The sequence below is a fragment of the Haliotis rubra genome, unplaced genomic scaffold (assembly GCF_003918875.1).
Source record: "Haliotis rubra isolate DU_JTF1 unplaced genomic scaffold, ASM391887v1 Scf411, whole genome shotgun sequence".
Taxonomy (NCBI): domain Eukaryota; kingdom Metazoa; phylum Mollusca; class Gastropoda; order Lepetellida; family Haliotidae; genus Haliotis; species Haliotis rubra.
The window spans coordinates 737,628-765,017 of NW_025767093.1; positions in this window are offsets into that span (position 1 = coordinate 737,628).

Consider the following 27,390-nt stretch of genomic DNA (forward strand, 5'->3'; position numbering starts at 1 on the left):
ATGCTGATTATCAACATGAGGATATAAGAAGATGTCTATTCTGCGACTCAAGGATATGAAGAACACTATTTTTACAACAAAATGCAGCAAATACGTAGTTTATATCTCAGGGATTCCTATTCTCTGAGCTAACACCGACTACACCTCAACTCCCACGACCAGTGAATAACATCAGCACAGCATGCCATGGAGGTAATAATAATGGTGGATATTTGTAAAGCGCCAGTGTCCACCCACTGTAGATCTGGTCGGGATACAAACATACCTCGATCAGGATCCGTGGACTTTGTCACAACCCACATTTCTAATTGTACATAGTCTGTAATTGAATCCAGGATCATATGTACATGATTGCAGTTAAAGACAAATCACAATATCAAAATATCTCGCCTGGTTTCGTGATTATCGTCATATTTTCTTTCAGTTAATTCTGGCTCAAACAATAGTTTGGGTGAAAATCTGGAAAAAATGAAAGAACAAACCCAAAGCAAACAATCAAAAAACAAAACAAAAGAACACCAACAAAAAAAAACAACAACACGTGAAACAGAATAGAGAGACAGGTATCCGTCGTGATGTTCTTCCTTCTTATAGTCCAAATATAGACGACTGACTCACGTGATGTGACAATACGGTATGTCAGCGGGCGGTACCGGTGCTCGTGTTCGAGTTGTGGCGTATTTCAGTTCCAGGAATCGTATATTTGGCACAGGCACGTGGTTCTCACATCGGGGGCCCACGTGCCACTTCTATCATGATTCAGGCTCTATACAGAACGTCCCGGAAACAGTCGGTTGTATGTGCTATAATAAAGCATACAACTTTATGGATAAAATACTTCTGGTTTATTGCATAGAGCCACGTTTCGATGTAGATTTCACACCGTTATCAAGCTAAATGTGACTATACAACCAAGTATATACAAAGTATGTTGTATTCAGACATCAATTCATTGACTGAATTACGTGATGTTTTGTAGGAACTGCAATCCGGTCCATTTGAAAATGGATGCCCGTTTTCACCGATTTCGAACGACACACAGTCATGAAGCCAAAGAACTCTCCTTTGTAACACGCCTTCTCAGATCAGACACCGAGCACAAGGGACCGTCTCAGCAGAATGTTTGGTATATAAATCCATCCGAATAATGCAGTTATGCATATTGAAATGTCAGTATTTGTAATAATTTAGCAAAATATTTCATAATTGCAGAAAAAAATTTCACTCAATATTTCATTTCAGGGGCTGTTATAGATTTAATCGTTTGATCTGCCCTTGACTGTTTATTTTGGAAACATTGGTAAGAGAAGTAGTCAGATAAACAAGAGAGCGCCGCCTGGAGGAACTCAGACAATGCTTTGATACCTTGGAGGCATTTGGATCGGTGGGTAAATACATGTGCTGCTATCCTAAAAAGAAAATAATTTCAAATAAATATATTCCTGAATTACCGTAAAACAGATTGTTGTGGGTTGCTTTAGTTGTAAATGTGGATGGAACAAGCTCAACTTGAACCTCAAGTGACATCCTTGTCAGTGTAGCAGGGTGTGGAATCATCGCAGAGATGACATCCTTACCCCGTCAGTGTAGGAGGGAGTGGTGTCATCCCACAGATGACATTCTTACCCTGTCAGTGTAGGAGGGAGTGGTGTCATCCCACAGATGACATCCTTACCCTGTCAGTGTAGCAGGGTGTGGAATCATCCCACAGATGACATCCTTACCCTGTCAGTGTAGGTGGGAGTGGTGTCATCCCACAGATGACATTCTTACCCTGTCAGTGTAGCAGGGTGTGGAATCATCCCACAGATGACATCCTAACCTTGTCAGTGTAGGAGGGTGTGGAATCATCGCACAGATGACATCCTAACCTTGTCAGTGTAGGAGGGAGTGGTGTCATCCCACAGATGACATCCGTACCTTGTCAGTGTAGCAGGGCGTGGTGTCATCCCACAGATGACATCCTTACCCTGTCAGTGTAGGAGGGAGTGGTGTCATCCCACAGATGACATCCTAACCTTGTCAGTGTAGGAGGGTGTGGAATCATCGCACAGATGACATCCTTACCCTGTCAGTGTAGGAGGGAGTGGTGTCATCCCACAGATGACATCCTAACCTTGTCAGTGTAGGAGGGTGTTGAATCATCGCACAGATGACATCCTTACCCTGTCAGTGTAGGAGGGAGTGGTGTCATCCCACAGATGACATCCTAACCTTGTCAGTGTAGCAGGGTGAGGAATCATCCCACAGATGACATCCTTACCCTGTCAGTGTAGGAGGGAGTGGTGTCATCCCACAGATGACATTCTTACCCTGTCAGTGTAGCAGGGTGAGGAATCATAGCAGAGATGACATCCTTACCTTGTCAGTGTAGGAGGGAGTGGTGTCATCTCACAGATGACATTCTTACCCTGTCAGTGTAGCAGGGTGAGGAATCATCGCAGAGATGACATGCTTACTTTGTCAGTGTAGGAGGGAGTGGTGTCATCCCACAGATGACATTCTTACCCTGTCAGTGTAGGAGGGAGTGGTGTCATTCCACAGATGACATTCTTACCTTGTCAGTGTAGGAGGGAGTGGTGTCATTCCACAGATGACATTCTTACCCTGTCAGTGTAGGAGGGAGTGGTGTCATCCCACAGATGACATTCTTACCCTGTCAGTGTAGGAGGGAGTGGTGTCATTCCACAGATGACATTCTTACCCTGTCAGTGTAGCAGGGTGAGGAATCACCGCAGAGATGACATGCTTACCTTGTCAGTGTAGCAGGGTGTGGAAACATTCCACAGATGACATCCTTACCTTGTCAGTGTATCAGGACTTGGAGTCATCCCACAGATGACATGCTTACCTTGTCAGTGTAGCAGGGCGTGGTATCATCCCACAGATAACATCCTTACCTTGTCAGTGGAGCAGGGTGTGGAGTCATCCCACAGATAACATGCTTACCTTGTCAGTGTAGCAGGGCGTGGTGTCATCCCACAGATGACATCCTTACCTTGTCAGTGTAGCAGGACTTGGAGTCATCCCACAGATGACATCCTTACCTTGTCAGTGTAGCAGGGTGTGGAGTCATCCTACAGATGACATCCTTCCGTTGTCAGTGAAGCAGGATATGGAGTCATCCCATAAATAACATCCTTTCCATGTCTGTTTAGCAGGGTGTGGTGTCATCCCACAGATGACATCCTTACCCTGTCAGTGTAGGAGGGAGTGGTGTCATCCCACAGATGACATTCTTACCCTGTCAGTGTAGCAGGGTGAGGAATCATAGCAGAGATGACATCCTTACCTTGTCAGTGTAGCAGGACTTGGAGTCATCCGATAGATGACATGCTTACCTTGTCAGTGTAGCAGGGCGTGGTATCATCCCACAGATAACATCCTTACCTTGTCAGTGGAGCAGGGTGTGGAGTCATCCCACAGATAACATGCTTACCTTGTCAGTGTAGCAGGGCGTGGTGTCATCCCACAGATGACATCCTTACCTTGTGAGTGTATCAGGACTTGGAGTCATCCTACAGATGACATCCTTACCTTGTCAGTGTAGCAGTGCATGGAGTCATCCTACAGATGACATCCTTACATTGTCAGTGTAGCAGGTTGTGGTGTCATCCCCCAGATGACATCATTACGTTGTCAGTGTAGCAGGGTGTGGAGTCATCCTACAGATGACATCCTTACCTTGTCAGTGTAGCTGGGTGTGGAGTCATCTCCCAGGTGACATCCTTACATTTTCAGTGTACCATGGTGTGGAGTCATCCCCCAGATGACATCCTTACATTGTCAGTGTAGCAGGTTGTGGTGTCATCCCCCAGATGACATCATTACGTTGTCAGTGTAGCAGGGTGTGGAGTCATCCTACTGATGACATCCTTACCTTGTCAGTGTAGCTGGGTGTGGTCTGATCCTACAGATGACATCCTTACCCTGTCAGTATAGGAGGGAGTGGTGTCATCGAACAGATGACATCCTTACCTTGTCTGTGTAGCAGGGCGTGGAGTCATCTCCCAGATGACATACTTACAATGTCAGTGTACCATGGTGTGGAGTCATCCCCCAGATGACATCCTTACATTGTGAGTGTAGCAGGGTGTGGAGTCATTTCCCAGATGACATCCTAACCTTGTCAGTGTAGCAGGGCATGGAGTCATCCCACAGATGACATCCTTACATTGTGAGTGTAGCAGGGTGTGGAGTCATTTCCCAGATGACATCCTTACCTTGTCAGTGTAGCAGGGTGTGGAGTCATAACACTGATGAAATCTGTACCCTGTCAGTGTAGCAGGGCGTGGAGTCATCCTACAGATGACATCCTTACCTTGTCAGTGTAGCAGGGCGTGGAGTCATCCTACAGATGACATCCTTACCTTGTCAGTGTAGCAGGGCGTGGAGTCATCCTACAGATGACATCCTTACCTTGTCAGTGTAGCAGTGCATGGAGTCATCCCACAAATGGCAGGCTTACCTTGTCTATGTAGCAGGGCGAGGAGTCATCCCCCAGATGACATCCTTACCTTGCCAGTGTAGCAGGGTGGGGAGTCATCACACAGATGACATCCTTCCCTTGTCAGCATAGCAGGGTATGGAGTCATCACACAGATGACATCCTTACATTGTCAGTGAACCATGGTGTGGAGTCATCCCCCAGATGACATCCTTACATTGTCAGTGTAGCAGGTTGTGGTGTCATCCCCCAGATGACATCATTACGTTGTCAGTGTAGCAGGGTGTGGAGTCATCCTACAGATGACATCCTTACCTTGTCAGTGTAGCTGGGTAAGGTCTGATCCTACATATGAGATCATTACCTTGTCAGTATAGCAGGGTGGGGTCATCCTACAGATGACATCCTTACCCTGTCAGTATAGGAGGGAGTGGTGTCATCGAACAGATGACATCCTTACCTTGTCTGTGTAGCAGGGTGTGAAGTCATCTCCCAGATGACATACTTACAATGTCAGTGTACCATGGTGTGGAGTCATCCCCCAGATGACATCCTTACATTGTGAGTGTAGCAGGGTGTGGAGTCATTTCCCAGATGACATCCTAACCTTGTCAGTGTAGCAGGGCATGGAGTCATCCCACAGATGACATCCTTACATTGTGAGTGTAGCAGGGTGTGCAGTCATTTCCCAGATGACATCCTTACCTTGTCAGTGTAGCAGGGTGTGGAGTCATAACACTGATGAAATCTGTACCCTGTCAGCGTAGCAGGGCGTGGAGTCATCCTACAGATGACATCCTTACCTTGTCAGTGTAGCAGGGTTTGGAGTCATCACACAGATGACATCCTTACCTTGCCAGTGTAGCAGGGTGGGGAGTCATCACACAGATGACATCCTTCCCTTGTCAGCATAGCAGGGTGTGGAGTCATCACACAGATGACATCCTTACATTGTCAGTGTAGCAGGGCGTGGTGTCATCCTATAGATGACATCCTTACCTTGTCAGTGTATCAGGACTTGGAGTCATCCCACAGAAGACATCCTTACCTTGTCAGTGTAGCAGGGTATGGAGTCATGCCACATATCACATTCTTACCTTTTCAGTGAAGCAGGGTGTGGAGTCATCCCACAGATGACATCCTTACCTTGTCAGTGAAGCACGGTGTTGTGTCATCCTACAGATGAGATCCTTACATTGTCAGTGTAGCAGGGCTTGGAGGTATCTCCCAGATAACATCCTTACATTGTCAGTTTAGCAGGGTGTGGAGTCATACCCCAGATGCCATCCTTACCTTGTCAGTGTAGCAGGGCGTGGAGTCATCCCCCAGATGACATCCTTACATTGTCAGTTTAGGAGGGTGTGGAGTCATCCCAGAGATGACATCCTAACCTTGTTAGTGTAGCAGGGCATGGAGTCATCCCAGAGATGACATCCTTACCTTGTCAGTGTAGCAGGGCGTGGAGTCATCCCCCAGATGACATCCCTACATTGTCAGTTTAGGAGGGTGTGGAGTCATCCCCCAGATGACATCCTAACCTTGTCAGTGTAGCAGGGCGTGGAGTCATCCTACAGATGACATCCTTACCTTGTCAGTGTAGCAGGATTTGGAGTCATAACACTGATGAAATCTGTACCCTGTCAGTGTAGAAGGGCGTGGAGTCATCCTACAGATGACATCCTTACCTTGTCAGTGTAGCAGGGCGTGGAGTCATCCCCCAGATGACATCCCTACATTGTCAGTTTAGGAGGGTGTGGAGTCATCCCAGAGATGACATCCTTACCTTGTCAGTGTAGCAGGGCATGGAGTCATCACACAGATGACATCCTTCCCTTGTCAGCATAGCAGGGTGTGGAGTCATCACACAGATGACATCCTTACATTGTCAGTGTAGCAGGCTGTGGTGTCATCCTACAGATGACATCCTTACCTTGTCAGTGTAGCAGGGCGTGGTGTCATCCTATAGATGACATCCTTACATTGTCAGTGTATCAGGACATGGAGTCATCCCACAGATGACATCCTTACCTTGTCAGTGTAGCAGCGTGTGGTGTCATCCCAGAGATGACATCCTTACCTTGTCAGTGTAGCAGGGTATGGAGTCATGCCACATATCACATGCTTACCTTTTCAGTGTAGCAGGGTGTGGAGTCATCCCACAGATGCCATTCTTACCTTGTCAGTGAAGCACGGTGTTGTGTCATCCTACAGATGAGATCCTTACATTGTCAGTGTAGCAGGGCTTGGAGGTATGTCCCAGATGACATCATTACATTGTCAGTTTAGCAGGGTGTGGAGTCATACTCCAGATGCCATCCTTACCTTGTCAGTGTAGCAGGGCGTGGAGTCATCCCCCAGATGGCATCCTTACCTTGTCAGTGTAGCAGGGTGCGAAGTCATCCCACATATCACATGCTTACCTTGTCAGTGTTGGAGGATGTGGAGTAATCCCACAGATGACATGCTTACCTTGTCAGTGTAGCAGGGTGTGGAGTCATCACACATATCACATGCTTACCTTGTCAGTGTTGGAGGGTGTGGAGCCATCCCACAGATGACATGGTTGCCTTTTCAGTGTAGCAGGGTATGGTGTCATCCTACAGATGGCATCCTTACCTTGTCAGTGTAGCAGGGTGTGGTGTCATCCTACAGATGGCATACTTACCTTGTCAGTGTAGCAGGGTGTGGAGTCTTCCCACATATCACATGCTTAGTTTGTCAGTGTTGGAGGGTGTGGAGTCATCCCACAGATATCACATGCTTATCTTGTCAGTGTAGCAGGGCGTGGAGTGATCCCACAGATGCCATCCTTACGTTGTCAGTGTAGCACGGTGTGGTGTCATCCTACAGATGACATCCTTACCTTTTCAGTGTGTGGTGTCATCCTACAGATGGCATCCTTACCTTACCAGTGTAGCAGGGTGTGGAGTCATCACACAGATGACATCCTTACATTGTCAGTGTAGCAGGCTGTGGTGTCATCCTACAGATGACATCCTCACTTTGTCAGTGTAACAGGGCATGGAGTCATCCCACAGATAACATTCTTACATTGTCAGTGTTGCAGGGTGTGGCGTCATCCCCCAGATGACATCCTAACGTTGTCAGTGTAGCAGGGTGTGGAGTCATCTCCCAGATGACATGCTCACCTTGTCAGTGTTCCATGATGTGGAGTCATCCCCAATATGACATCCTTACATTGTCAGTGTAGCAGGGTGTGGTGTCATCCCCCGGATGACATCTTAACCTTGTCAGTGTAGCAGGGCATGGAGTCATCCCACAGATGACATCCTTACCTTGTCAGTGTAGCAGGGTTTGGACTCATAACACTGATGAAATCTGTAACCTGTCAGTGTAGCAGGGCGTGGAGTCATCCTACAGATGACATCTTTACCTTTTCAGTGTAGCAGGGTATGGAGTCATCCCACAAATGGCAGGCTTACCTTGTCTATGTAGCAGGGGGAGGAGTCATCCCAGAGATGACTTCCTTACCTTGTCAGCGTAGCAGGGTGCGGAGTCATCCCCCAGATGACATTCTTACCTTATCAGTCTAGCAGGGTGTGGAGTCATCCCAGATATGACATCCTTACCTTGTCAGTGTAGCAGGATGTGGTGTCATCCTACAGATGACATCCTTACTTTGTCAGTGTAGCAGGGTGTGGAGTCATCCAACATATCACATGCTTACCTTTTCAGTGTAACAGGGTGTGGAGTCATCCCACAGGTCACATCCTTGCCTTGTCAGTGTAGCAGGGCGTGGAGTCATCCAACAGATGACATCCTTACCTTGTCAGTGTAGCAGGGTGTGGAGTCATCCTACAGATGAGATCCTTACATTGTCAGTGTAGCAGGGCGTGGAGGCATCTCCCAGATGACATCCTTACATTGTCAGTGTAGCACAGTGTTGAATCATCCCCCAGATGCCATCCTTACCTTGTCAGTGTTGGAGGGTGTGGAGTCATCCCCCAGATGACATTCTTACCTTGTCAGTCTAGCAGAGTGTGGAGTTATCCCAGAGATGACATCCTTACTTTGTCAGTGTAGCAGGGCGTGGTGTCATCCTACCGATGCCATCCTTACCTTGTCAGTGTAGCAGGGCGTGGAGTCATCCAACAGATGGCATCCTTACCTTGTCAGTGAAGCACGGTGTTGTGTCATCCTACAGATGAGATCCTTACATTGTCAGTGTAGTAGGGCGTGGAGGCATCTCCCAGATGACATCCTTACATTGTCAGTGTAGCAGGGTGTTGAGTCATCCCACAGACGCCATCCTTACATTGTCAGACTAGCAGGGTGTGGAATCATCCAACAGATGGCATCCTGACCTTGTCAGTGAAGCACGGTGTTGTGTCATCCTACAGATGAGATCCTTACCTTGTCAGTGTAGCAGGGCGTGGAGTCATCCCCGAGATGCCATCCTTACCTTGTCAGTGTAGCAGGGCGTGGAGTCATCCCACAGATCACATCCGTACCTTTTCAGTGTAGCAGGGTGGGGAGTAGTCCCCCAGATGACATCCTTGCCTTGTCAGCGTAGCGGAGTGGGGAGTCATCCCCCAGATGACATCCTTACCTTATCAATCTAGTAGGGTGTGGTGTCATCCTACAGATGACATCCTTACCTTACCAGTGTAGCAGGGTGTGGAGTCATCACACAGATGGCATTCTTACATTGTCAGTGTAGCAGGGTGTGGTGTCATCCTACAGATGACATCCTCACTTTGTCAGTGTAGCAGGGCATGGAGTCATCCCACAGATAACATCCTTACATTGTCAGTGTTGCAGGGTGTGAAGTCATCCCCCTGATGACATCCTAACGTTGTCAGTGTAGCAGGGTGTGGAGTCATGTCCCAGATGACATCCTTGCCTTGTCAGTGTTCCATGATGTGAAGTCATCCCCCAGATGACATCCTTACATTGTGGGTGTAGCAGGGTGTGGTGTCATCCCCCAGATGACATCCTAACCTTGTCAGTGTAGCAGGGCATGGAGTCATCCCACAGATGACATCCTTACCTTGTCAGTGTAGGAGGGTGTGGTGTCATATGCTTACCTTGTCAGTGTAGCAGGGTGTGGAGTCATCCCACAGGTCACATCCTTACCTTGCCAGTGTAGCAGGGCGTGGAGTCATCCAACAGATGACATCCTTACCTTGTCAGTGTAACAGGGCGTTTAGTCAGCCCCCAGATGCCATCCTTACCTGGTCAGTGAAGAAATGTGTGGAGTCATCCCACATATCACATGCTTACTTTGTCAGTGTTGGAGGGTGTGGAGTCATCCCACAGATCACATGCTTACCTTGTCAGTGTAGCAGGGTGTGGAGTCATCCCCCAGATGCCATCCTTACCTTGTCAGTGAAGCAGGGTGTGGAGTCATCCCACATGTCACATGCTTTCCTTATCAGTGTTGGAGGGTGCGGAGTCATCTCACAGATCACAAGCTTACCTTGTCAGTGTAGCAGGGTGTGGAGTCATAACACCGATGAAATCTGTACCCTGTCAGTGTAGCAGGGCGTGGAGTCATCCCACAGATGACATCCTTACCTTTTCAGTGTAGCAGGGCATGGAGTCATCCCACAAATGGCAGGCTTACCTTGTCTATGTAGCAGCGGGAGGAGTCATCCCACAGATGCTATTCTTACCTTGTCAGTGCAGCACGGTGTTGTGTCATCCTACAGATGAGATCCTTACATTGTCAGTGTAGCAGGGCTTGGAGGTATGTCCCAGATGACATCATTACATTGTCAGTTTAGCAGGGTGTGGAGTCATACTCCAGATGCCATCCTTACTTTGTCAGTGTAGCTGGGTGTAGTGTCATCCTACAGATGACATCCTTACCTTGTCAGTGTAGCTGGGTGTGGAGTCATCCTACAGATGACTTCCTTACCTTGTCAGTGTATCTGGGTGTGGAGTCATCCTACAAATGACATCCTTACATTGTCAGTGTAGCAGGGTGTGGAGTCATCCCACAGATGACATCCTTGCCTTGTCAGCGTAGCAGGGTGGGGAGTCATCCTACAGAAGACATCCTTACCTTATCAGTTTAGCATTGTGTGGAGTCATCCCAGATATGAGATCCTTACCTTGTCAGTGTAGCTGGTTGTGGAGTCATCCTACAGATGACATCCTTACCTTTTCAGTGCAGCTGGGTGTGGTGTCATTCTACAGATGACATCCTTACCTTGTCAGTGTAGCTGGGTGTGGAGTCACCCTACAGATGACATCCTTACCTTGTCAGTGTAGCTGGGTGTGGAGTCATCCTACAGATGACATCCTTACCTTGTCAGTGTAGCAGGGTGTGGAGTCATCCCACAGATGACATCCTTACCTTGTCAGTGTAGCTGGGTGTGGTGTCATCCTACAGATGACATCCTTACCTTGTCAGTGTAGCTGGGTGTGGAGTCATCCTACAGATGACTTCCTTACCTTGTCAGTGTATCTGGGTGTGGAGTCATCCTACAAATGACATCCTTACATTGTCAGTGTAGCAGGGTGGGGAGTCATCCCACAGATGACATCCTTGCCTTGTCAGCGTAGCAGGGTGGGGAGTCATCCTACAGAAGACATCCTTACCTTATCAGTTTAGCATTGTGTGGAGTCATCCCAGATATGAGATCCTTACCTTGTCAGTGTAGCTGGTTGTGGAGTCATCCTACAGATGACATCCTTACCTTGTCAGTGTAGCTGGGTGTGGAGTCATCCTACAGATGAGATCCTTACCTTGTCAGTGTAGCTGGATGTGGAGTCATCCTACAGATGACATCCTTCCGGTGTCAGTGTAGCAGGGTGTGGAGTCATCCTACAGATGACTTCCTTACCTTGTCAGTGTATCTGTGTGTGGAGTCATCCTACAGATGAGATCCTTACCTTGTCAGTGTAGCAGGGTGTGGAGTCTTCCTATAGATTACATCCTCACCTTGTCAGTGTAGCTGGGTGTGGAGTCATCCTACAGATGCCTTCCTTACCTTGTCAGTGTAGCAGGGTGTGGAGTTATCCTACAGATGACATCCTTACCTTGTCAGTGTAGCAGGGCGTGGTGTCATCCCCCAGATGCCATCCGTACCTTGTCAGTGTAGCAGGGCGTGGATTCATCTCCCAGATGACATCCTTACCTTGTCAGTGTTGCAGGGTGTGGAGTCATCCCACATATCACATACTTACCTTTTCAGTGTAGCAGGGTGTTGTGTCATCCCACAGGTCACATCCTTACCTTGTCAGTGTAGCAGGGCGTGGTGTCATCCCACAGATGATATCCTTACCTTGTCAGTGAAGCACGGTGTTGTGTCATCCTACAGATGAGATCCTTACATTGTCAGTGTAACAGGGCGTGGAGGCTTCTCCCAGATGACATCCTTACATTGTCAGTGTAACAGGGTGTTGAGTCATCCCCCAGATGCCATGTTTACCTTGTCAGTGTAGCAGGACGTGGAGTCATCCCCCAGATGACATTCTTACATTGTAAATCTAGCAGGGTGTGGAGTCATCCCAGAGATGACAGAGATACACACAACGTCACTGCCGTCGCAAACGAAAGGACGTGAAACATGTTTTGCGTGGAATCTACCTGCACCATACTTGAGTTACTTGTGGAGATGATTTCTGCATTTGTGTGTGATGAATAATGTTTCATAATGATATTTATTTTAAAAGTTATACTAGATGTCTTATTGAGTTTTACGATATACATTACATTAACAATTTGATTAAAGTTCGACTCATACCGACTAATACTGAAATCCTGGATTTATTATATCCACGCATCAATATATCAATTTTTATATCCTAGAAACAGTGTTTATATTCTAGAACCAGTGTTTAAAATCTAGCGCCAGTGTTTATATCCTACAACCAGTGTATATATCCTAGAACCAATGTTTATATCCTAAAACCAATGTTCATATCCTATAACCAGTGTTTATAATTTAGCGCCAGTGTTTATATCCTAGAACCAGTGTAATATGTCCGTGTATCTGTCCAAATGATCTTTTTATCCGTCTGTCTGTCTGCCTATCTGTGTGCCCGTCCGTCTGTCTGCCGATCTTAGCATCCCCCTCCGTTGGTTTGCCGATCTATGTATCCGTCCGTCTGTCTGCCGATCGACGGAACTCTACAATTGTACAACCCACCGTCGTAAAATCTGAAGCAAATTATAGATTTTCCACTTGATATTAAATTTGTCTTCTCGTAGATGATATTTGATGTAAATCATGAATCAGTATCTTGATATATGCTTGATATCTAATATAAAAACATCAATTTACTTTTCGAAAATAAAGAAATACTTGAACTGAAATCCCCAGGGTTATTGAAATGGAAGATATGACATCATTCCTCTGAATCACTTTGAAGTTACACCGTGTACACAACCATCACGTCTCCATCGGTGATGTTGTGGAAGTTGAAATCAATTTCTACAGACGACTTTTGATTTGATCTCCTTTGTACTAACACCTCAAACCATTGCTGCAGTCGCTAAACAAACCGGAAGTGCCGAAACTATTTATGTTTAAACATTTTGATCCTCCAGCGAGTATTGCACGTGATTAGAAAGACAGAAGATCAATGATATCACACGATATCAAACAGGATTCGGGGGGTGTTTTGGTCTTATATCTTCAAATAATATGAAATTACAGTTTAGTGACCTCGTTCCAAAACAAACATTGATGAATCGTCTGTCGGGGTGTGGAAGCAGTTTGTCGTCTGCTCCTCATGTAGTATAATTGCTCATCAGTTTGATCTGGTGAGGCGCACGTGCTGCATGATCTGCTCGTGCAAATACTCCCTCTCGGGATCAGTTTTTGTTTCATAAGGTAAATATATACTAGGCACATAAAGAAACTGTGCATACAAAAAAATTGACATCTTAATTTATCAAACCTGTGTAGACACATAAGGATTTTAACTCAGAGATTAGTGATATGTATCCAACATGCATGCACGTGCCACGTTCCGTGATGTCAGTGGTTTTTGTCCAAGACGTGCAAGACGTTGTTGCACGTGCAGTCCGGGAAAGAGTAACAGAGCAAATGAATGCCACCCAATTCTGTCACTTTGGAAAGCTCAACCCTGCCCTTGCGATCGTTCAAAAAATTAAACGGCTATTGAAACCACCCTTTCATATCACTACCTCCCACTACCCATATTTAAACATGTTTTTTTATATAATTTTATGTACAAAATTGCTGACCCCCAATACCTCCCCAGAACAAAATGGGTTCGCGGAAAGGGGCGACAGGTGACGAGTGGTGATGTGTGTTCGTTTAGGTCACGGAAAGAGACGAGTGGTGATGTGTGTTCCTTTAGGTCATGGAGAGGGACGAGAGGTGATATGTGTTCTTTTAGGTCACGGAAAGGGACGAGTGGTGATATGTGTTCTTGTAACACATGTGTGTTCTTCATGATACATCTGTCCTCGGTCTCAGGGTGGTTGCGTTACACCAGATTGACAGCTATATATTGGTTTTTGTATATCAGATGATATATCTGTGCTTGGTCCGAGGCTGGTGCAGGCAGTGTGAAGCTGGAATACAAAGGTAACCGTCTCATGCTCACAGCTCATGAGGGTCACTGAATTATCCAATGTTGTTCATCACTTATTGTTCTAGGCAGAAGTGTGGTCATCCATGGCAGATTAATTGTAGTCTGTCGCAGTAGGTTAGACCCAGCTGTAATGGTCACCACTGTAATCTACTATACATTCATGAAACAAATTCTTAAACCTACGAATTCAACATGCTGAGAAGCATACTTTCTTCAGATATTGTACAAACGCAGCACGTTTAATACCCAAATCCAATGTACGGTTCATTCACATACACACGTGAAACACATGTACAGGCCACCTTAATGCGACACTGCATCGACATACTCACTGGGAGTCTTCCTGCTGTTTTATTGGTCAGAGTGTTAAGGATGATGTATTTTTTTCTCCAGTGTGGCACCAGTCTGGATCTGGAGCAGAACACACTGCTCCGTCTTGATAATGTAGATGTTTGGATGATTGTGATCACATATGTTGGCCGCGTAAAGCTTAAACATGCGGAAGCATGACACGGGTAAGAGGCCAACAGACACATGACATATAACACAGGTCGTTGACCAACAGACACTTCACATATGACACAGGTCGGTGGCCAACGAACACTTGACATATGACACAGATCGTTGACCAACAGACACATGACATATAACACAGGTCGTTGGCCAACAGACACATGACATATAACACAGGTCGTTGGCCAACAGACACATGACATATAACACAGGTCGTTGGCCAACAGACACATGACATATGACACAGGTCGTTGGCCAACAGACATTTGACATATAACACAGGTCGTTGGCCAACAGACACATTACATTTGACACAGGTCGGTGGCCAACAGACACTTGACATATGACACAGGTCGGTGGCCAACAGACACATGACACAGGTCGTTGGACAACAGACACATGACATATGACACAGGTCGTTGGCCAACAGACACTTGACACAGTTCGTTGGCTAACAGACACTTGACATATGACAAAGGTCGTTGTCCAACAGACACATGACATATGACACAGGTCGGTGGCCAACAGACACTTGACACAGTTCGTTGTCCAACAGACACTTGACATAGGCATTTGTCATTTGTCTGTTGGCCAGCAACCCGTGTCATGTGCCTTTTGGCCACCGCTCTGTGGCGGTGACATAAAGACCCGCCATTAACGCTTTACAGGATCTTCACTATATATGGGTGTCCGGTGACCAGCCCTCGGTGGTGGCTGCTGTCAAAACACGACACAATGCCGGGTGACGCAATGACATACAAACGACTCGTGTGACCGGGAAGAATAAAGCGAAAATAAGATCCTGGCTGTACAAGTAGGCGGCATCTACGCAGTGGTAACAGTCGCCTTAGTGTACCTGCTTCACACTGTATGCACCACCCTCGGGATGGGGCAGACAGATCATCTGATATACGAGAATCCGAACATATCCATCTATATCACGTGTGATTATCAGTTGTGAAGACTCATCTGTGAAGTAATCGGATGACACTGGCTGGAATCGTCAGTCGGACGTGAGGTACTGTGTGTCTTCTACACTAGCCATTGCATTTCCACCATTAGTACGTTGTCTTGCGTTAAAGATGTGCACTGATTTGTTCTTTTATGAATAGCTGTGGCACGGAAATATATCCCTGTGTCCTGTACAGTTGTAACATGATGCGATCCACATATAACAAATGTTGGTGTTATCAACTTATGCTTTTAACATGTTTAAGATGGAATATAGTTTGCGGGGATTTGGTTTAGAAATGTGAAACAACGATTATTTGACGGTACTGAAATATGGGCCTTTTTCGCAGATAAAAACGTTGCTTATTATAGACTAGTCATGGCTGGTTTGGTTTGTTCAACGCTATTCTCGCTGACATGGGCGAAAGCGACACCTATCGAAGGATCGAAGAACGACCGGATATCAAAACATGGGAAATACAATAAGGGGACACATTCAAACTTATGTTTTGTGTCCTTGAATTCTTGAAAGGATGAGGGTCACAATCACATTTTACATAGGAATTGATGCACTGCATCATATCCTTGAAAGAATTCAGGTAAACGAAGAGAATGATAACTGTTTGCCTTGTAATACATGCAGAAATACACGTTGTGTGCTTATCCTCGTAAATTAGACAGGAAAACAAATACTGATGATATTATCATCAAGCTCCAGACCCGTGTTTGGGAATATAATTATACCCTTAATAAGAAGAAGAGGGACGAGAGGGAGAGATTTGTTTAAATCATTTTCTTCGGCCAAAATCAATTCTCTTTTTTTCCTGTTTTTTCGTCACTTTGAATAAACATCTTCTTATCTTTAAATTTAATCCATTAACATTCAAATTCTTATCTCTTTTCTCTTCAAACTTTGAAACCCAGCTTCCAAATTAGGTGACCCAGAACTATCTTTAAATGACACTCCCATCAAAGTTGTCAAGGAGGCCAAATTCTTGGGTCTAATTTTCGTCTCCCACTTAACTTTTTTGCAGCATATCAAATACCTAAAAACTAAATGCCTGAAGGCACTCGATTTACTGAAAGTTGTTTCTAACTCAAAGTGGGGAGGGGATCAAGCTACTCTCCTACACCTATACAGATCACTTGTCTGCTCGAAGCTTGATTATGGCTCCATCGTATATGGTGGAGCCTGTAGGCAACCTAAAACTACTTGATTCTGTCCACCACCAAGGCCTAAGACTTTGTCTTGGGTCCTTTAACCTTATATTGGTTATATTGGTTATACCTACTTGGGTTGTCAGTCCAGATTTGAAGAGGTCATCATCCGACGATATCGTATTGGCCACCCAAGATATACACTGTGTGTCCGTCTGCCTGGCTAACTGTGTGTCTGTCTGCCTGCCTAACTGTGTGTCCGTCTGCCTGCCTATCTGTGTGTCCGTCTGCCTGCCGATCTATGGTTTCCATCCGTGTTTCTGCCTATTTGTGTGTCGGTCTGTCTGTCAAACTGTCTGTCCGTCTGCCTGCCGATCTGTGTTTTCCATCCGTGTTCCTGCCTATCTGTGTGTCTGTGTTTCTGCCTAACTGTGTGTCCGTCTGCCTGCCGATCTATATTTTCCATCCGTGTTTCTGTTTCTGTGTGTCCGTCTGCCTGCCTATCTGTGTGTCCGTCTGCCTGTCGATCTGTTTTCCATCTGCCTGCCGATCTGTTTTCCATCCGTGTTTCTGCCTGTTTGGTGTCGGTCTGTCTGTCAAACTGTGTGTCCGTCTGCCTGCCTATCTGTGTGTCCGTCTGCTTGCCGATCTATGTTCTCCATCCGTGTTTCTGCCTATATGTGTATAGATCTGTCTGCCAAACTGTGTGTCCGTCTGCCTGCCTATCTGTGTGCCTAACTGTGTGTCCGTCTGCCTGCCTATCTGTGTGCTTAACTGTGTGTCCGTCTGCCTGCCGATCTGTGTTTTCCATCCGTGTTCCTGCCTATCTGTGTGTCGGTGTTTCTGCCGATCTGCGTCTGCATCAGGGTGTAACATGACCTTCCAAGTATGTTCTTCGCAATGTCTTCCCATGAACACAGAATTTGAAACCGTATCTGCCGATCGACGAAACCCTACAACTGTACAACCCATCGTCGTAAAATCTGAAGCAAATTATAGATTTTCCACTTGATATTTAATTTGATTTCTCGTATATTATATTTGATGTAAATCATGAATCATTATCTTGATGCTTGATATTTAATATAACAACATCAATCTACATTTCGAATATAAAGAAATACTTGGACTAAAACCCCAGGGTTATTGCAATGGAAGATATGACATCATTCCTCTGAATCACTTTGAAGTTACATCGTGTACACAACGATCACGTCTCCATCGGTGGCGTTGTGGAAGTTGGAATCAATTTCTACAGACGACTTTTGATTTGATATCCTTTGTACTAACACCTCAAACCATTGCTGCAGTCGCTAAACAAACCGGAAGTGCCGAAACTATTTATGTTTAAACATTTTGATCCTCCAGCGAATATTGCACGTGATTAGAAAGACAGGTGATTAATGATATCACACGATATCAAACAGGATTCGGGGGGTGTTTTGGTCTTATATCTTCAAATAATATGAAATTGCAGTTTAGTGACCTCGTTCCAAAACAAACATTGATGAATCGTCTGTCGGGGTGTGGAAGCAGTTTGTCGTCTGCTCCTCACCTAGTGTAATTGCTCATCAGTTTGATCTGGTGAGGCGCACGTGCTGCATGATCTGCTCGTGCAAATACTCCCTCTGGGGATCAGTTTTTGTTTCATAGGGTAAATATACATGAAGTTTCCATTCAGGCTGTCTATTATATTTTGCCGTTTTGATCCATTTGGCAAACACCCCAGCCCCTATATATGTTACAGTCAGATTGTGAAATCAGTCATTTCGTGAAATAACTAAGAGGGTCAGCCATTCAACTATCCCTACTGCTCGTTCTCTTTCTTCCTGGGTTAACCTTGGCATGCTCTCTGTGTGACCTTATGTGCAGTGATATTGCAGTGTTGGACAGGCCACTTCACAGGCCCCCACTGCGGGTCAGAAAATCGATAAACTATAGTACTGTCGGAAATAGAAAAAAACTGTATTTTCTCATTTATACCTACAATTCATGTAGTTGATGTGTGCAAGTGTGAAATATCTCTTAAACTAAATTCGGCCTAACTACAGTTTCAATGGTAGGGACACAAGAAACGTAGAAAAAGGACTTTACTGAGGAGAGTTAAGTGCAGAAATGAGCAATGCGATTTTTTTCTAAGTCCAAAACGAATTATTTGGAACAGACCATGGCTGTATGCAAATTAGTGTGCGACGATATTGTATTATAAAGGACACTTTTTAAGTGACCAATTTGAAATTAGACGTAGCTTCATTATAAACGATAGCTGGTGTAAAAAATAATAACTTTCATGCTGAAACTATTAAGGATGTAGCTACCATGGAGTCTCACTGTCACTATAAAAAGAAACAGATAGGAGGGTTCGTCTCAAAAGCAAAACCTGGACGGGTGTCGCAGACGATCGTTGGGGTGGGGCTTGGGGACAGAGATATCAGCTAAGATACGATAATCCTTTAGGGGAATTATACTGGGGAAGTAAACGGCATGTCATAACAATTTACAAATAATATCCAGTCCTGTCGATCTTCGCGATCGGGTGGTCATGCCACCTCTATATTTTGAGACATTTAATACGATGCGTTTCTATGGTTATCAGGTATCAAACTCTTTTACATATCGCAACATAAACTTTATGAAAGAAAGACACTTATACCAAAAAAATATAAGCTGTTAATCAATAGATGAGGCATAGTCAACACACATGAAAAAGCACAAAATATCTTTGAGATGACCCCTTGGGCGCCTGTAGGCAGCACATGCATTTCATGACGGTCATGACATAAAGGTTCATCACAGAAATACGGCGACATGATCGAAAACCGGACAATTATGCACACATCAATCAATATATCCTATTTTAAAGGCCTTACCGGGATCAAAAGCTTTTGTCCATATTTCCTGTCCGGTTTTCGATCATGTCGCCGTATTTCTGTGATGAACCTTTATGTATTTTATAGTAGGGGTGTTGATACTAAACCGGGACCTAGTTTATCGATTTTCTGACCCGCAGTGGGGCATGTGGGCCACTTATACTGATTCTTCGAACGATCTTTCCCATGTACCGGCCTAAGACATGTGTTTCGTGTTTCTGAGAGTCGCGGGCACAAAATGCGTTTCGGTGATTTGTTTCGTGCATCACGAACACTGGGAATATTTATCAAGCACATTTACATCAAATTTGATGGAAACGCCTAAACCTATTTATATAGCCAATAGCGAAATGGCTGATCCTCTTAGTCATTTCACGAAATGACTGATTTCACAATCCGACTGTAAGATATATATTGAGAGTGGTGGTCATTCAGCGTTGTAAAAGCTGAGCAGCAGATGACGAATGGACTGAAAATTGTTATACACCGCAGTAACCGATAACGGAAGTCAGTTAGAAACCAATTTTAGACATATTAACACGTTGGGCGTGTGGTGGCTGGGCAGAAGGGTTGGAGGTGTTGTAAGATTTGGAAGAGTTAGCGATCAACACTATCCAAGCACCGGTGGCCTAGTGAATAGAGGGTCTGTCAGGAGAGCAGAAAGTCGGCGGTGTTGTTCACAGGGCGTCTGTCACGAGAGCAGAAAGTCGGTGGTGTAGTCGACAGGGCGTCTGTCACGAGAGCAGAAAGTCGGTGGTGTAGTTGACAGGGCGTCTGTCAGAAGAGCAGAAAGTCGGTAGTGTAGTCCACAGGGCGTCTGTCAGGAGAGCAGAAAGTCGGTGGTGTAGTCCACAGGGCGTCTGTCACGAGAGCAGAAAGTCGGTGGTGTAGTTAACAGAGCGTCTGTCAGGAGAGCAGAAGTCGGTGGTGTAGTCCACAGGGCGTCTGTCAGGAGAGCAGAAAGTCGGTGGTGTAGTTGACAGAGGGGCTGTCAGGAGAGCAGAAAGTCGGTGGTGTAGTTGACAGAGCGTCTGTCAGGAGAGCAGAAAGTCGGTGTAGTTGACAGAGCATCTGTCATTAGGCAGGAAGTCGGCGTTGAAGTTGACAGAGCGTCTGTAAGGGGAGCTTGTGGTCGGTGTAGTTGACAGAGCGTCTGTCAGGAGAATAGAAATTTGTTTTTTTGTTATTTTTTATTGGTTCCCAAGATGAAAATATTACAGATATACCAAGCCGTGATAAATACGGCTTAAAGTCATATGTCTACATGATGTACAAGTGAGATATTATTGTATTAATATTTTTAAACATGCATAATTCATTAAATAGATAATGTATAGATAATGTCAGGTACAAGTCAATACAGTTTGAGTCATCCCAGTACTGGGGAGAGAAGGCTCCATTTATGATGGAAATTAATTATTTTATTATTTTTTGTTGATATATGATTTTCCACAAAGAATACTTCTTTTAGAGTTTGTATATAGAGAGTTAGATTTGGAAGCATATTTTTAATACTGCATAAGTGAATATGTCTCTTCGCAGCCTATTTTCACGTTGAGTACCAAACAAAATCATGTTTTTTTGATAATTTCAATGGATGTCGATAAAAATTGTTAAGCCGAATTCGTAGGTTTATCCAAATGGTTTGTGTCTCCTGACATTCCAATTACATATGACACACACTCTCATTTACATCTTTGGAAAAACAACACTACACCACATGACACACACTCTCATTTACATCTTTGTAAAAACAACACTACACATGACACACACTCTCATTTACATCTTTGTAAAAACAACACTACACATGACACACACTCTCATTTACATCTTTGTAAAAACAACACTACACATGACACACACTCTCATTTACATCTTTGTAAAAACAACACTACACATGACACACACTCTCATTTACATCTTTGTAAAAACAACACTACACATGACACACTCTCTCATTTACATCTTTGTAAAAACAACACTACACATGAAACACACTCTCATTTACATCTGTGTAAAAACAACACTACACATGACACACACTACACATGACACACACTCTCATTTACATCTTTGTAAAAACAACACTACACATGACACACACTCTCATTTACATCTTTGTAAAAACAACACTACACATGAAACACACTCTCATTTACATCTGTGTAAAAACAACACTACACATGACACACACTCTCATTTACATCTTTGTAAAAACAACACTACACATGACACACACTCTCATTTACATCTTTGTAAAAACAACACAAACTGTTGTCAATGTTTTTCATTTTGACCAATTCCCTTTTTGTGTAAATAATACCTTGTAGAAATCTATATTGAAAGTCTATAAGCTTTGTATCTTGCAATCCCTTTCTATATATACTGTAAATATATTTTTCCAATCAAAGTCAGTTTCAGGAAATAAAAGCAGCCATGTTTGGATATTTATCATTCCAAATAAGTTTATCATAAAAAATTCCGCAGCCTTTTGATGCTTTTACTAAATTTATCTGGCATTGGTTAACATTCAAATTACTGACTGGAATACAGAGAAAGTAAGTATGTTTCCAAGATTCAGGTAATATGTTCAGTAAATATCTGAAATCTAAAATAGTACCTTTCATATGAAAATTTTCTTTCAAAGATTATTGATAGTAAGCCATTCTCATCACATATATCCCTAATATTTATAATCCCTTTCTCTGCCCAATTCTTTATGAAATAGGTAGAGTTTTTGAAGTTGTGATTGAACCATAGTGGTTGGGATAGAATTTCATTAAGGTTATTAGGGTCAACATAATGTTGTTTGTGTATTAGTTTCCATGCTTTCAGCACATCATGCCAAAAAAGGTTTTCAATCTCATTAAAAGTTTCAGAATTTGCTGCAAAGTTAAATATATCTTTGAAAGGTATATTGGATGGATTTGTATTTTCACATTTTTTAAAATATAATCTTAAGGTTGATAATTTCAAAGCATCAATAAATCTACTTGTATCAATCATTCTCAATCCTCCTTCTTCATTTATATTTTTTACTACACTCCTCTTTATTTTATCATTTTTATCATTCCAAATGAACTGGTGGGTTGGGCATATGAATTGAAATTATGAACTATACTGAGTCAAAAAAAACACTTCACATTCTTTCTACAGGGCACTATAAAAGAACAAGAGATAGTAAGATGGTTAAATTGCTATTATTTCATTGCTGAGATCTGTGTAATGTACTCGATACACTGACAGTGCCATAATCAGTTCCATTAGGCTACATCGCCGTTCCAAAACATGGGTATACAGAATGTCAAGTCACAAGAATAAAAATGCGAAATTTCTCAGTTCAGTATCGTGTATGGCCGCCCCGCGCATTCACCACTGCCAAACACCATCTCCTCGTCGACTGCCTGATGCTTGTGAACAAGTGGTTGGGGATATTGCGCCATTGCTCTTGCAAGGCAGCGCCAAGTTCCTGCAAATTCTGAGGTTGGTTCCTAAGACCACGAAGCCTTCTCCCAAGTGCATCCCAAACGTGCTCTATTGGATTAAGGTCAGGGGACCTCGATGGCCAGTCCATGACGTTCATTCCAGCGTTTTGAAGAAAATCTCGTGTCAACATCGCGGTATGCGGCCGAGCATTATCATGCTGGAACTGTAGACCTGGGCCATGAGCCGCCATGAAAGGAACGAGTTCAGGGGTGAGCACCTGGTCGCGGTAAGCAGCAGCTGTGAGGTTTCCACGGATGACCAGAAGTCGGGAACGGTTGTTCCCACAGAAAGCACCCCACACCATGCAACTTCCGCCCCCGAATCTGTCGACTTCCTGTACACAACATTGGGCATACCGTTCACAACGTCGTCTCCAGACTCTATGCCTGCCGTCAGCGAATCTGAGGGTAAACCTGGATTCATCGCTAAAGACGACTCGATTCCAGTCTCTCTGGGTCCATTGGAGGTGACGTTGGGCTCCCAGCAGACGTTGACGTTGATGAAACGGCGTCAATATTGGCCCACGATATCGATGTCGAGAATGGAGATTGGCAGCCCGCAACCGATTTCGAATGATCTGTGAGGACAGTCGACCTCTAAACATCTCAGCCCTGGTTCGTGTAGCCGGCAGAAATCTGTCACGTAGGTGCATCCCATTGCTCTTGCAACGTCAATAACTGATCTTCCCGCTTGCAACATGCCAACGGCACGTTCACGTTGCACATATGACAATCGTGGCATTTCAAGTACCGTTAGAACTGTGGTTTAAAAGTGTTTTTTCAATTCTTGAGGCCAATGCAAACACGTGCATATGAAGAAAAACTTCGATGTGAAGATCACGTGATCGACTGCACGTGCAAAACCTGATTTGGCACTAACATCCTTTGCACGACGAATGGCGGGGTTTGAGTGGGTTTTGCTAACGTTTTTCTAGAGTCGAAAGATAGGGATCCCATTTCGGATACATGGATGTATCATCAGAAAAAAAATAGTCATTATTTTTCAAATTACATTTTGTGAAGTTTCTTTTTTGACTCAGTATAGTTTGGATAATGCTAGAGGTTTTATTACTGTTATTTTACCAATAAATGTTAAATTTCTTTTTCTCCAAGATGCTAAGAGTCTATTAATTTCTTCCAGTCCCTTTCTGGTTTTGATTACCCAAAGGTTTTCAAGATCTGGTGTAAATTTAATACCAAGTACATCAAATTCACCAGCATTCTCTTCCCACAGAGGTTACTCCTGTCATATTTTCCTACGTAACCTCTGTTCTAATACGGCCCTTTCATGGTGCGAGAGTTCAAGACTCGTGATTGGAGATAATCAGATTTAGTTGTGCAATCAGCGACGTTGTTTCAAAAGTGATCATTCGCAAGGCCTCGGTAATTTCCGTATGCTTCGAGAAAACTAAACTTCTTCCCCTGCGCGATGCGCAAACGTTTCTTCTAGACAGAACTCAGTCATGTTATGGCGGATCAGCGGCGTCTCCATCGCCCTCGTTGACAATGGACAAGCTAGCCATTAAACGTCTTGTGTGTAACATCAACACAAGTCCCCGGCAGATGGGGGATATTTGTGGCCCCACATTTGCTTGTGTTAGTCAAGTTGAATCTAAGTCGATGTAACAGGTGTTCTGATTGGATAGAAAGAAGGGAGATAATTCGTGTTGCGATCTTTTGCCGCTAGGGGATTTTACGAGAACAGGGAAATATGGCCGTATTAGAACAGAGGTTACGTAGGAAGATATGACAGGAGTAACCTCTGTGGGAAGAGAATGATTCACCAGTTACCCATTCAATTTTCAGGTCATTACATATTTTATCAGTAGATTAAGCTTTTGATCAAATCCAGATTTAATAAAATGCATTAATTGTGTCGATAGCGAGATATATACTCTCCTCGGTTCCATCAAGAAATAGTTCAGTATCATCAGCGTATTGATCCAGCTTATATTCCTTATCATTGATGACAATTCCTTTAATGTTTCCATTGTTTCTTATCATACAACCAAGAATCTCAGCTACAAAAAGAAAAATGTAAGGGGAAAGTGGGTCTCCCTGTCTGCATCCTCGTTCATTAGCCAAAAATTCAGAGAGATTACCATGTTGGATGACACAAGATGTTGGTTTCAAAAATCAACATATTTATCCATCTTATTATTTCAGGGCCAAATTCAAATTTATGTAAAACAAGGTTGATAAAATCTTTAGAAACAGTGTCAAAAGCTTTTTCAAAATCAATCAGAATTAGCAAGCCAGGAATGTTTTGTTTCTTTGTTTCGAACATTATGTCATATAGCAGTCTAGTATTTTCGCTAATAGTCCTACCTGGTATAAAACCAGTTTGATTACAATGAATACGATTATCTAAAGTAGCTTTTAATCCATGTGCAATACAGGAGCTGATAATTTTATAAATGGCATTGAGTAAAGTGATAGGCCTCCAGTTTTTAAGTAATGTTCTGTCTTTATTGGATTTTGGAATACAGGTGATGACACCCCTTTTCATATTTGAAGACATTTCATTCTTAGTTGATACATTTTTAACGAATCTATAAATCCATACTTTTAATTCTTTCCAAAAAACTTTAAAGAAATCAATAGGAAATCTATCAATACCTGGGCTTTTATTATTCTTCATCTTGTAAACTGCATTGCTAATTTCCTCCATACTGATTTCTTTTTCAAGATTCTACTACAGTATTTCTCGATTTTGGAATGTTTACATGCTTATAGTTCTCCAGATCAATTGTGGGGTCAAGCACTATGTTCCAGTATCCAACTATTGCTAATGAATCATTTTCACATTTTAAAATATTTTAAAATAGATTAATATAAAATTGAGGTTCATCATTATTAGGTCCATAGAGATTAGTTAGTGTTATTTTTTTTATCTTCTATTGAAATATCAGCAATAATATAATTGCCATTTTCATCTAATAAGGTCCTATGTATCTTGATATCAGTATCATTATTAAAAAGTATGGCAACACCTCTAGAATTAGATTTAAAAGGAGCTATGATGGCGGTGTGGTTGACAGAGCATCTGTCAGGAGAACAGAAAGTCGGCGGTGTAGTTGATAGAGCGTCTGTCAGGAGAGCAGGAAGTCGGCGGTGTAGTTGATAGAGCGTCTGTCAGGAGAGCCTGTGGTCGGTGTAGTTGACATAGCATCTGTCAGGAGAGCAGGAAGTCGGCGGTGTAGTTGACATAGCATCTGTTAGGAGAGCAGGAAGTCGGCGGTGTAGTTGACATAGCACCTGTCAGGAGAGCACGTGGTCATTGTAGTTGACAGAGCGTCTGTAAGGAGAGCCTGTGGTCGGTGTGGTTGACAGAGTATCTGTCAGGAGAGCCTGTGGTCGGTGTGGTTGACAGAGTATCTGTCAGGAGAGCAGGAAGTCGGCGGTGTAGTTGATAGAGCGTCTGTCAGGAGAGCACGTGGTCATTGTAGTTGACAGAGCGTCTGTCAGGAGAGCCTGTGGTCGGTGTAGTTGACATAGCATCTGTCAGGAGAGCAGAAAGTCGGCGGTGTAGTTGATAGAGCGTCTGTCAGGAGAGCTTGTGGTCGATGTAGTTGACATAGCATCTGTCAGGAGAGCAGGAAGTCGGCGGTGTAGTTGATAGAGCGTCTGTCAGGAGAGCACGTGGTCATTGTAGTTGACAGAGCGTCTGTCAGGAGAGCCTGTGGTCGGTGTGGTTGACAGAGCGTCTGTCAGGAGAGCCTGTGGTCGGTGTGGTTGACAGAGTATCTGTCAGGAGAGCAGGAAGTCGGCGGTGTAGTTGATAGAGCGTCTGTCAGGAGAGCACGTGGTCATTGTAGTTGACAGAGCTTCCGTCAGGAGAGCTTGTGGTCGGTGTAGTTGACATAGCATCTGTCAGGAGAGCAGGAAGTCGGCGGTGTAGTTGATAGAGCGTCTGTCAGGAGAGCTTGTGGTCGATGTAGTTGACATAGCATCTGTCAGGAGAGCAGGAAGTCGGCGGTGTAGTTGATAGAACGTCTGTCAGGAGAGCACGTGGTCATTGTAGTTGACAGAGCGTCTGTCAGGAGAGCCTGTGGTCGGTGTATAGGTGAAAACAATGTCTGCGAGAAGAGAAGGTCGGTTGTATAGTTGATAGCGTCTGTCAGGAGAGCAAAAAGTCGGTGGTTCAGAGGCCATGAGAGAAGAGGATTGTCGTTTCAATACGTTTAAAGATAATACTTGTGGCTTCCTTCCTGACCAGTAATCGGTTAAAAGACTGGCTGGCTCGGGACTAGTCTGCTGTGTCAATCTGTGTCTTGCAACCTCAGTAGGTCGGCACTATACACCCGACGGCAGCCCTGATCAAGATGTGTTCCCTCATGCAAAAATGCTATGTTCATTAATGTAACAATGTTATATTTCCGAATGTAACAGTGCAATATTACCGAATGTAACAATGTAATTATCC